Source organism: Mercenaria mercenaria, chromosome 6 (assembly GCF_021730395.1).
Source record: "Mercenaria mercenaria strain notata chromosome 6, MADL_Memer_1, whole genome shotgun sequence".
NCBI lineage: Eukaryota > Metazoa > Mollusca > Bivalvia > Venerida > Veneridae > Mercenaria > Mercenaria mercenaria.
In genome coordinates, this window is record NC_069366.1 from 5,241,138 (window position 1) to 5,254,147 (window position 13,010).

General features: G+C 34.2%; 1 long non-coding RNA gene across 1 annotated transcript; it reads right to left on the bottom strand.

Annotated features, from left to right (window-relative positions):
* Positions 1-6,793: 6,793 nt before the first annotated feature.
* Positions 6,794-10,066, bottom strand: LOC123550337 (uncharacterized). Its single transcript, XR_006686235.2, has 3 exons — positions 9,978-10,066; positions 7,557-7,708; positions 6,794-7,124 (listed from the first exon to the last, which is right to left on the bottom strand). It is a non-coding gene; the product is annotated as an uncharacterized LOC123550337 (long non-coding RNA).
* Positions 10,067-13,010: the final 2,944 nt, after the last annotated feature.

The window sequence follows — 13,010 nt, forward strand, 5'->3', positions numbered from 1 at the left end:
TTCAAAGAATAGGTAGAGCTTTTAGACTCACCCCTGCATCAGCGTTGGCATCCCGATTTGGTTAAGTTTTTATATGTAAGCTGGTATCTCAGTAACCACTGGTGGGAATGGATTGAAACTTCACACACTTACTCACTGTGATAACTGACTTACATTGGATAGGTCCCATAACTCTATTTTGCATTTTTTTTTATTATGCACCTTTTTCGACTTTAATATTTATTCAATTTACAAGGCTGTTTAATAGTCAAGCGTTGCTGTTCTATGACAGCTCTTGTATTTATTTTTTTTTTATTTATTCTTGCTTCCATGACATTCTTATTGTATATTTATCTAGGCAGGGAGTATCAGCGTGACCATACATTCTCAATTATATTATTTATTAAATAATCACTGCATTTTTTTCTGTTGTAGCTGAAATGAAAAATATTTTCAAATTTTAATAGAATGTTTGGAAGTAGCAGGTTGTTTTAAAGGAATACAAATGTAGAATAGTGGATGAAATATTAAAATCCTTGTAATTATTGCAGAGTAGGTGTTTCTTGTATTTCACTGGCATGCTTTATTAATATAGATTGATTATTTATCCCCCCGCCAAAGGCGAAGGGGATATTAGAAATGCTCTCCGTCCGTGCGTGCGTGCGTGCGTGCGTCCGTCCGCAACGATCTTTGTCCGGAGCATAACTCCAAAAGTACTGGAGGGATTTTCTTCAAACTTCATACACTGATAGAACATATTGGGAGGAAGTGCAGTGTGCAAGAACAATAACTCTACCTTGCCTATTTTTTGAGTTATTCCCCTTTATCTTATTTTCTTAAAAAAATTTGTCCGGAGCATAACTCCAAAAGTACTGGAGGGATTTTCTTCAAACTTTATACACTGATAGAACACATTGGGAGGAAGTGCAATGTGCAAGAACAATAACTCTACCTTGCCTATTTTTTGAGTTATTCCCCTTTATCTTATTTTCTTAAAATTTTTTGTCCGGAGCATAACTCCAAAAGTACTGGAGGGATTTTCTTCAAACTTCATACACTGATAGAACATATTGGGAGGAAGTGCAGTGTGCAAGAACAATAACTCTACCTTGCCTATTTTTTGAGTTATTCCCCTTTATCTTATTTTCTTAAAAAATTTTGTCCGGAGCATAACTCCAAAAGTACTGGAGGGATTTTCTTCAAACTTTATACACTGATAGAACACATTGGGAGGAAGTGCAATTTGCAAGAACAATAACTCTACCTTGCCTATTTTTTGAGTTATTCCCCTTTATCTTATTTTCTTAAAAAATTTTGTCCGGAGCATAACTCCAAAAGTACTGGAGGGATTTTCTTCAAACTTCATACACTGATAGAACACATTGGGAGGAAGTGCAGTGTGCAAGAACAATAACTCTAACTTGCCTATTTTTTGAGTTATTCCCCTTTATCATATTTTCTTAAAAAAAAATTGTCCGGAGCATTTCTTCTTCATGCATAGAGGGATTTTGATATATCTTGGCACAAATGTTCACCACCACGAGACAGAATGTCATGCGCAAGATCCAGGTCCCTAGGTCTAAGGTCAAGGTCACACTTAGAGGCCAAAGGTCAGATACAAGAATGACGTTGTCCGAAGCATTTCTTCTTCATGCATGGAGGGATTTTGATGTAACTTGGCACAATTATACACCATCATGAGACGAAGTGTCAAGCACAGTTCCCTTCTTTAGAATTACCTCCCTTTGTTGTTACTTTAAATAGCTTTTATTGTAACTTTTTCATTACTAGTCGTAGGGGAAAATCGAGACCACTTTTCTGTAGTACATTATGCATGCTACATCTGATTTTGAGGTGTATTTTGACCAATCTCTACCTGGTAAAGATTTTTTTGTGGACTTACAATTTTTATTTTTTTTTTTTTTTTTTTTTTTTAAAGATTAACTTCCCTTAGTTGTTACTATAAATAACTTATATTGTAACATTTTATAATTGACCGTAGGGAAAAAACAAGACCACTTTTTGTGGTACAACATGGATGTTACTTTCCAATTTTAGGTGTATTTTAAGACATCTCTAACTGGTAAGGAGTTTTTGTGGACTTAGAAAAACAAAAGACTTACAATGATTACTAAACAACCACAAAATTAAAATTCCATTTGCAAATACAGCTGCTAGAGTAAAGAAATTTGCTGTGACGGGCATATATTGTGACATTTTGGCACTCGTGTTCCCTGTTACCTTTCCATTCCTTCTTTTTACAGTAGCCATATAGAAAAACATCATAGCTATACTGTTCATGAAAATTAATAAAATTTAGCAGTAAACCACCTCACCACTGACTTATTCTTTCTTCCACATCTTTAAAACCCCTGATGCGGACCACAACTAAATGGTTCTTCAAAGCTTTCCCCAAAATTAATACTTTCAGACACTAACTTGCCAGGAACTTTAGCCTTCAATTATAATATGCCCAGCGGGGGGATTGGCCATGTCTAACATGGCTCTTGTTTCTTATTTTGACGACAGAAGAGCAAAATTATTTTGCAAACCTGACCTACATATGCCAGGTTAGGAAAACGCATAAAAATTCCTATGCAATGTCATTTTACTTTTTTTTAAAGTGTGATTCATTTTTACTCCACAAAAGATAAAGAGTTTCATGTTCAGAATATTGATCTTACAATTTGTCACGTTGTCACAACTTCACATATAGTCATATAGCGACTATCATAGCAAGATTTACTTTTACAAAACAGCCTCTTTCTGCTTCCTTTCCTGGACTGAGTAATTTAGTATAGATAAATTGTAGATACACAACTTGAAGAAATACCCAACTATCCCTTTAACCACTTTCAAGGTTGTTTTTTGCTTTACTCATTTGTCTTTTCCCTACAGTTTCTTTAAATCTTCAGTAGAAAAATTATTCTAGAAAAATATGTAATATATTTCTGTTGCAGTTTAATTTCATTTTGCTTATATTTACTCAAGAATGTAGAATTTTTCTGTGATTAAGAATTTTTTAAAGATTTGTTTAATATATATATTAGCAACACATGCTGTGAGCTGAGCTCAGTTTTTAAGGATATAAAAAGTAAATTAGTTTAAAGATTAATATGTGATTCAGGATACTCGGTACACTTTCAAATGTTCTGAAAATTTGTGTATTCTGGTATTAATCTGTACGCCTATATGTTTAAGAATAGCCTATTTTAGTACTTATAATTTATAAGAATACCTGTAGCTTGACAATTAACTGTTCAGAAACAATGAACTGTTTATTGGCTTTCAGGCTAATAACATACACTTGCATTTTCCATTCATATTTTATTTATGACGAATAAATACATATCAATTTTGTTACTACTGTTAATGATATATAACAATAAAAGAATTAAGAAACAAATTACTTGGTTTTTAGTTGTTTATTATTTCTATGTGCAAAACCAAAATCTGATTTTCTTGTAGCCTCTAGAAAACTTAATTGCTCGTTACCCTGCTAAATTTCTATAATGGACTTGTCCGTCTTTTTTTCACTTTGGACAGTACCATTAACTGTTAAAAGGGGTGCTTACCAAAAACATACTGACTGAATGGCGAACAGTGCAGACCATGATCAGACTGCGCGGATGTGCAGGCTGATCTTTGTCTGCACTGGTCGCAAAGGCTGAATCACTTGCCGGCAGCAGGCTAAAGGTTAAAGTTCCATTAGGCTGTAATTTTATGTTAAAAACAGATGAAACAGCTGTCCAAATAGATGTTATGCATAATTAGATGGTTAGAGCATCTTTTACAAACTGCACACAAACTCTTGCAGTTAGAGTCACAAAGGGAGATAATAAAAAAACAATGGATTCAGTAAAACTTTGTACTGTGTAAATCACTATTCAAACCTTTGACAAAAAATAGAGAAACATTTACAGGAAATGGGAATTAACAAGAAATTAAAATAATTATTATATAACAAAAAATATGCAACAACTGTATAATTCAAGACGTTATAAGTTTTAATAAGAAACCAAGTGGCCTCCATGGCCGAGTGGTTAAGGTCGCTGACTTCAAATCACTTGCCCCTCATCGATGTGGGTTCGAGTCTCACTCAGGGCGTTGAATTCTTCATGCGAGGAAGCCATCCAGCTGGTTTACAGAAGGCCGGTGGTTCTACCCAGGAGTGCGCTCGTGATGAAATAATGCACGGAGGGGCACCTGGGGTCTTCCTGGAAAGTCGCCATATGACCAAAAATTGTCGGTGAGACGTCAAACCCCACAAAATAAATAAATAAGAAACAAATTATGAAGAACGCTGTTAGTAAATATCTGAATGAAATGTAGGATTGTACTTTGAAGTAGTTTCAGCTATCCTTGGTTTACAGCTGAGCTCCTATTTATTGTTTTGTAAAATTTAAATTGAATGAAGGAGAAATAGATCTAAAGAAAAAAGATTTTGATATAATTACTATTTCGTTTATCATCACCACTCTGTTTAATTTCTGTATATACAGCAGAGTGATTCAGTATTTTCAGTTCAGAGAGTCGACCGCTGATCAAATATTTCATGTATTCATACAGGAAACATTTGCAGTGATATATATCTCGTCTATATTATTAGGTCATACACACCATGGTGGAAATGCCAGAGCTTTAATGTTCTAACACTCATTATGACCCCCTTCAAAGAGTTTTGCTCGTTGTCGGTCTTTAAACCAGTCAGTCAACAGACCATTTGGCACCCGATCAATAACTAGAAAATGCTTGGTCTCACAAAGGTCAACCTTCATATGATAATTGTCGGTGGTCAGTAGATGACCGCTGCTAATTTGGGGGTCAGTATGTCAAAGGTCAAGGCCACAGTGACCTTAAGACTGAAAACGGTTTCCACTCGGTCATGAGGAATGCTTTGTTCTACAGCGTCAAATTTTATAGGGTGAGTGTCTGTAATTAGCAGATGACCCTTATTGTGTTAGGGGTCAGTAGGTCAAAAGTCAAGGTTACAGTGCCCTTGATACTGAAAACCGTTTCTGCTCAATAACTAAAGGATGCTTTGGCTAACAGTCGTCAAGCTTCATACGATGATTGCTTGTGGTCAGTACATGTCCTCTATTATCTTGGGGATCAGTAGGTCCAAAGGTCAAGGTCACAGTGACCTCTAGACTAAAAATGGTCCGCTAAATATGTAAAGAACGCTTTGGCCTGCAGCAGTCAAATTTCATAGGATAATTGCCTCTGGAAAGAAGATGGCCTCTATTGTTTTGGGGGTAAGTAGGTCAAAGGTCGTGGTCACATTGACATCAACAATAAATTAATTTTCCACTGAACAACTAAAGAACATTTGTGTCTAATGTTTTACGTCACAAAGTTACTGCCTGTGGTCAACAGATGTTGGAAACGTTGATGCATTTGATTTCTAACAGGAAACGTAGATACATTTGATGTCAGATTCTAACAGGAAACTTTGATACATTCAATGCTACAGGAAACTTTAATACTGTTGATGTTAGATTCTAACAGGAGCATTTGATACATTTTATGCCTGATTCTAACAGGAAAAAAATATATATTCCATGCCTGATTCTAATAGGAAACTTTAACACGTTCCATGCCAGATGCTAATAGAACATTTTCATTCATCCCATGCCAGATTCTTAATGGAAATTAGAAGCATTCCATGCCATTATCTAACAAGAAACTTTGATACATGTCATGCTAGACTGTAACAGGAATACGTGATACATTCCGGGCCAACTTGAGAAATTTATGTATTCAATGTCTGATTCTTACAGGAAACTTTACTACAGTCGAACGATCATTGATTTGATCATATTTCATGCTAGATTCGATCGGGGAACTTTGACAGATTTGATGCCAGATTCTAACTTCGAAAGTTGATACATTCTACGCATGGCTCTGGCAAAAAAAAAAAAAATCAATAACAGATTCTAATATGTGTTTTGATACATTTCGTGAACTATGATATATTCTATGCCAGATGCATACAGAACACTTGGATACTTTCCATGCCATATTCTAACGGAAAACTTTGATATAAAAAATATATGACATGCTAGATGCTAACAGGAAACTTTGATACATTATATGCGAGATTTAACCAAGAAACATCGATACATTCGATACCAAATTCTAACAGGAAACTAATGCCATCCATGCCAAATATCAAGTTCCATGTTAGATTCTAACAAGAAATTTTAATACATTGTACAGCAAAGGGTGACAAGAATGTCTAATTTTTAGTTCAAATTTTCACTTGCTGGAAAAAAAATTAACGTCAACTTTAGGCATCCCAAACCACTTAAAGAAAATTTTCATAAAATTTCTCGCGAAAATAAAGGTGGTTTGCTTGCTAGCTAAAATATCATGAAACCATTTAAAAGTTTTCATGAAAATTTTCGCGAAACCACACACATTTTCATGAAAAGTAAAAGATATGAAAAGTTTCTACTTCAATGAAAACTTAGTGACACCATGAAAACTTTCAGTGGTAAAGTGTAACAGTTTAAAGCACTAACTAGCAAATTTTTATGTTAAGATATTTAGGGTCTATCTTACATTTATTTTTAAAAATATCTGTTTTCATGATCATCCTTTTTTATTTTAGTTTTCATAAAAACCTTTATCATTTGCGCAAAAGTTTTCAAGAAACTAATACTAGTAGCTGATTGTTGACAATTTCATGCTACCATAGTAAAGCAATGGAATATATAAGAAAAATCAAAATATAAAAAGTAAACATCATTTGTATTTTAATGTTTGTAGTTAATAAATGACACACAAAAAGTTTCAGAAAATACGGTACACGTGTGTATATAAAACTCGTTTATTTTGTTTTACATCTTGATACATATATAGTAGTAATATCGAAATATAACGCGAACAGGAACTGTCTTTTTATTCAAACTGTTTCTTAATTTTAGATCTTCAACATTTGACCTTTGTTTGAATCAGTTGAGATAAGTTTCAAATGTATTTTGTCAGTGTCGCCAGCATTTATTTTTAATTTTACTTTATAAGCAATGTTCACATAAAACGATAATTCTAATTAAGTTTTATTTTCGCGCTCTTTTTATGTCGTCTGCTTCTCTAATCCCAGTATCCGCCGTTGAAGTCGTCATTTCCGCCGTCGTAAAAGTCTGAAAGATAGAAAGTGACATTGAACAAATCCTCCAAGTTATACATGCGCAAAGCCTACATATAGGCCTTTTTACGGCCTTACATTTGAAAAATTCTCTAAATCCCCCTCCCCTCGCTTCTCCCGGTGCTCTTACAAACTTACAGTTGCCGCCTTACGCACTGTATCTTACAAACTTACAATTGCCGCTTTACACACTGTATCTTACAAACTTACAGTTGCCGCCGTACGCACTATATCTTACAAACTTACAATTGCCGCCGTACACACTGTATCTTACAAACTTAGATAATTGCCGCCATACACACTGTATCGTACAAAAGTACAGTTTCCGTCACAGACATTGCATCATTCTGGCAAAATTACAGTTGCTTAAAACTGCACCATAAAATTAGAGTTGCCATAGATATTATATCGTACAAATTAAACTTACAGTTGCCGCCGCCATAGCCATGGTATCGTACATAAGGTCTGTAATGGTATCGTCTGTAGAAGTAGGGCGTGGCCTGTGTCAGTACCAGCAGGCATACAAGAGCGAACAGCAGGAGTAACAGTTTACCGAGCATTGTGAAGACAGGCTGTTCACTGAAAAAATAGATATCATAAAACTTGAAGACTTTCAGACCAAAATACAGCTAAATTAAATATGTAACTGAATAAATATTACGGACACCACAGTGCTTTCAAAGATAAGTGAAAACGGCTATAATCAAAACCTAAATTGGTCAACCGAATCGGAACCAACATACTGTTGAATGAACAATCAGACAAGGCAAACTATATTTATATATGTATACAATACATATAAATAGCCAAAAAGTAACCTTTGTTTATCTTTTTTTTGTACGCATGCACATATTTCAGCGTTGCATCAGATCGCAATAAAGGTATTCGAAAAATGGCGATAACGAACGAAACAAAAGTGTGCATGAATACTTATTTTCTTAGTTAGGTAATTTCGTATCATGATTTCATCAAAATTTTTGATGAAATGTTTTTGTTTTTGTTTATTTCGGACAGGAAACCCATTTAAACAACGAAAACTCGGCAAGGAGTTATCGAGGAATTAAAGTTAAAAATCATTAAATGATTGTTTCAACTGGCCAAATCTAGAAAGTTCTCTGTTGAAAGTCATATGTATAATTTGTCTTTCGGTCCGTATTATACCAAATCTGGACATCAAAGAGGATATTATCTGTCATGCCAGGATAATATCGGACGATATATTAGTCCATGTCTAATGTCACAGCTTAATTTACACGTGTTCAGAGAGTAATTATGTTCTGTGAAAGCGCATTTTCAGATGTCTTTCTAACATATCCTCATGTCAGATAAAGAAACGAGACTTTTTAAACAACTTGTCCGATATCCATCGTAAAAATGTTTCTTATATGTTTCCTATCCAAACTCTTTGAAAACCAAGCCAATTTACACTGTAAACGAATTTGCCAGAAATCTAGCATCTGTGGTTCCAAATCTAGTCTTCAACCGAGATTAAGGGTACAGGATCTGTAACAGGATGATGTTTTGTATCCGATAATATCCCATTTTGAGCATCTTTCGGTTATCAATACATACACCCAACACTGTTTAACAGATTTTCAAAACAAAATATAAACATATCCGAGAATTTACTTCTCAAATTCATCATCGTATTTGTCTATATCTTGCATTTATGTTTTGTTTAGTGTGACTTTCGTAACAATTTTGTTGTACTTTGTAAATAGGCGGGGGAAACTTTTGAAAGCACATAACTGGTGTATTTTACAGCTGCCATAAGACGATGTTTATTAGTTTGTCCGGTAATACCCGGATCGAATATTTATGCATGAACACCAGAAAAATAATTTATTTGGAAAGTAGTAATCCTTTTTTTCCTGTTTTCATTCCTTTTGCATAAATACAATTCAAATATCTAACAACACTTTGATTACTTTAGCCGAAACGTCGACAAACTGAAGCCCTTGATAATCATTTTTGCATTCGTACGTGTGTGTTCGTTACGAATGTCAGCGTTGCGTCAATGCTGAATCAGAGCAGTTATTTATTTATTTATTTATTTATTTATATTCGAAAAATGCCGATAACTTTCTTATTTCTGAATGAGCACTTAATTTCTTAGCTATATCTTACATGATGATCAGGGTTTCGCTTAAAGTTTTTGATCAAAACTTGTTTTCGAAATTTTGTTGCGGACAGAAAAATCATTATAAATTCTAATATGACTGGCAATGCTTAAATAAAATGATAAATTGGTGCGAAAACACGCTAACACGAAATTATAAGAATTAAATTTTCTTCTGGTGTCCATGCATGTCTTAACCCGTGAATTTAATATAATTATTGCTTTAAACACAGTTGTAATGTGTACTGCCACTAAAAAATGGAAGTTTTTTTTAACAAAAACCTGTAACTGTGTGCCGTTTAATTATATTATGAATTATGAATTTTGAATTGTGAACATAATGCAGAATTAGTGTTAACGTGCGGTGACGTCAAAGTTTTTGTTGCGACCAAGAAAGAGCGCTACTATATTTTATCTACTGTTTAAGATTAAAGGCATATTAGAATTGCGCCCTCGTGAAATTATTACGCCCGACGCCCATCGTGCATAAATAGTGTTAAAGCACTCTTCTGCTATAAATTATTTCTTAAATATAAAATATTTTAGTGAATGATGGACATTGGATATCTTTAAACACGTATATACCATGTAAAGTGATTTAAATACAAAATAAACCTAAACACGTATATACCATGTAAAGTGATTTAAATACAAAATAAACCAAACAAAACAGAAATACATAATAAATAATTAATAATTAATTCAGATATAATATTTGAAAGTACTTACAATTTAGAAGAAAGTGAAATGTCCAAGTCTTTTACAAATCAGTAACTAATATAGTTCATTGAAGTGATTCCTTATATATGGGTTCAAATGACAAGCGATTGTTAAATACATTTATTAGAAATCATTGTCTTGCGCAACCTGTCATCATTAACAGGTCATAAAAAGTCAAATAGTACAACATTTTTGACAAATTATTAATTAGGACATTTTTTGTCTGAATGTTGTTACATCGTAGTTGAGTTGTAGGCGCCGTGTATTTCAACGCGGAAAAAATCGAAATGTCTTCTTTGTAAGCAACGATATCCAATGCGGTTGGTCGAAAATAAACGATGAATATATGTTACTTTTGTATGGGCAGTAATATTTAGATTTTAGAGCACTTATTTTTATATTACTAAAATTAATACCAAACGTTACCTCACCCCGCACTATTTTGAACCGTTATTAAGTCAATACTGGATTAAATGCCGAAAGTTTGTTTCTTATTTTTACTTCTATTTTCACAATACAGTCGAACCTGGGCTAAACACCACCTTCGAATCAAGACCGCTACTATAAAACCTGCTTGTAAGGCCACATTTACTTTCTTTAAAGGGCTTCGTAAAAGTAAAGTAAAAGCAAAGTGTTTGTTTATTATAGTGTCACCCCTACTGAAAGTGCCAGCCAAGTTGGCTTATGAGACACCTACATACATTGAACAGCATTACTTCCCGATTCCTATTTTTTAATGTCAGGCTCCAGGCAGGTAGGCAATCGGTAACTATTATTTAACTAGCTGGCGGCTCACCAACCGGTCTCTCTTCAGTAACAAGACTCGCCTCTGACAGGGCTCGAACCTTCGACCTCCCGATTGCGGGGCAGGTGCCTCATCCACCCGTAGCTTCGTTATTCGATTACAGAATACCAGACAAGACTGCGACACTCTGTTTCAAACTTTCTTACCTCTTGGTACTGGGTAGCGTTTAAGTTTCTTTGGTTTATTTTTTATTCCTTATACTAGCTCTATGCATTACGTACCTTCAACCATGCTCTGTGCTTGGGAGCAGACAGTAGGGACGTAGCTAGGGCGTCTAGAAAGTGTACGAAAAACTTCTGAAGGGAGGTCAAAGGATATGCTCGCCGATGAATATTTTGTTAATGAGAACATTTGTGGTGCAATTCGCAATAAAATTAGAGTCAGTACTTAGTACCCACCATGACCTTGACGGTTACAATAACGTCATAAAAGTACTGCACACCCGTTTATTCCAGTTTTGTGGGGGTCATGTGTACGCAATTGTATTAAATGTGTTTAGGTGTTATGCATTTAGAATGTTGATGAAACGTTTTGCCAGTTTATACTTATTTACCATTATCATTCATATATATTATTTCTGCTAGGGAAACGACATAACTGCTTCATGAAAGATACCAGGCAATAGAAATACTTGTAAGATCAGGCACGTGGTATGAAAAAGTCACTAGACACGTTATAGTTTGGGCGACCCCTGTAAATGATTTTTTAGTTGCAAGATACAGAAAACAGTCCAATTCCAGAAACTTCATTGGTTTTTAGTTGCTAGTTGTAAAGCACACATAAAAGGAACTCTTTTTATCCGGCGAATAATAGTTATATTTTATTTGGAGAGGCGGGCTCTGTCTCACAAACCCTGTACTCGTAGTCAGTCGTAAAGAAGTAAATGGGCCTCCATAAACAGTTCACCATTTAGAAACCTTGTTAATTGCAATTTACAATAGTTATTGTTTACGTGCTTCAGCACATCAGTCAGTTCCCGGTCAATAAAATGTCAGGCTCGTGTAATGTGCGGTCATTTACACTCAAAATCGTGATAGTTCTCCATTTTCATAGCGCTAGATCAAACAACTTCATGTTTCTTTTTCAGTTTTTTCTCCGTATTTTTACATTTGCAGTGTACTTTACATTTTTATTGTACTTACTAGCACCAGCTGCAAAAAATGGACGGTTAAAAAAAAGATTCGAAGGACATTAATCTGGTTTATTGATATATTCAAGCACAAGTCATCTAAATCACATCTTTCGTCCGTTAATGTTCTGTCCAATACAGGAGGCTATGTTGTCGTTAGTTTTAAATATTACCCAAATTGCAGGACGTTTACTTCTGCTTAATTGCATCAATACATGATCACTGACACCAGTTTATTAATAATACATAGATAAACTATGTTTTAATATATCGAAACAATACAAAGAGGTTATATGTATATGTGGTATGATTTCACGAGGCCGTAGGCCAGAGTGAATTATACATGTAACGTACAATCGATTTGTTATCGAGTTGTTCTACTATATATCATTTCGATCATAAGTATTTTGTGTAACAATTTATTTATTTATTTGGGTTTTACGGCGCACCAACACAGTATAGGTTATATGGCGCCAAACAGGACTACAAATTTTGGTTTCACATCTCATTTACATCGAAATAAAAACATGAGGTATGGAATCAAGAAGATGAAATTGTGAAACACTATTTCATGGACCTTTGGTGCATGTATGCCGTCAAACATATATAGGAGACTGACGTGATGTAGACCACTAGATTCTGTGTGCCTAATAATAGATACAGTGTGTGCGAGTTAAAGGTATCCAATGGCTAACTTTCACTAAAAATACACTTAGATATTAACATCCTCAACAAATATATTTAACTCTCTATATATAAATTAAATTGGTTAATGCATAAAACTGTTAATACACAAAAACTTGTTAATTTCATGTTTACATAAACTATTTGTAGTATTTGTTCGTTTTCTGATTCAAATATGAAATCTGGGTGTAATAAATCTTTAAGTGTAATGCTGTTCTATTTTATCATTTCGATTGTAAAGTGTCTTTTCTTATATAAAATTTTATTTCAAATGTGGTAGCACTCTTTTTTGGTAGCTGTATGGTGATGTAAATATTGCCATGAAACTTGCATAGATTTTTAAAGGGACTAACCAACACATTTTAGGCGAAAAATAATTTTTAAAAAGTGAGTACTTTAAAGTGCAGAAAAATGACTTTCTTCT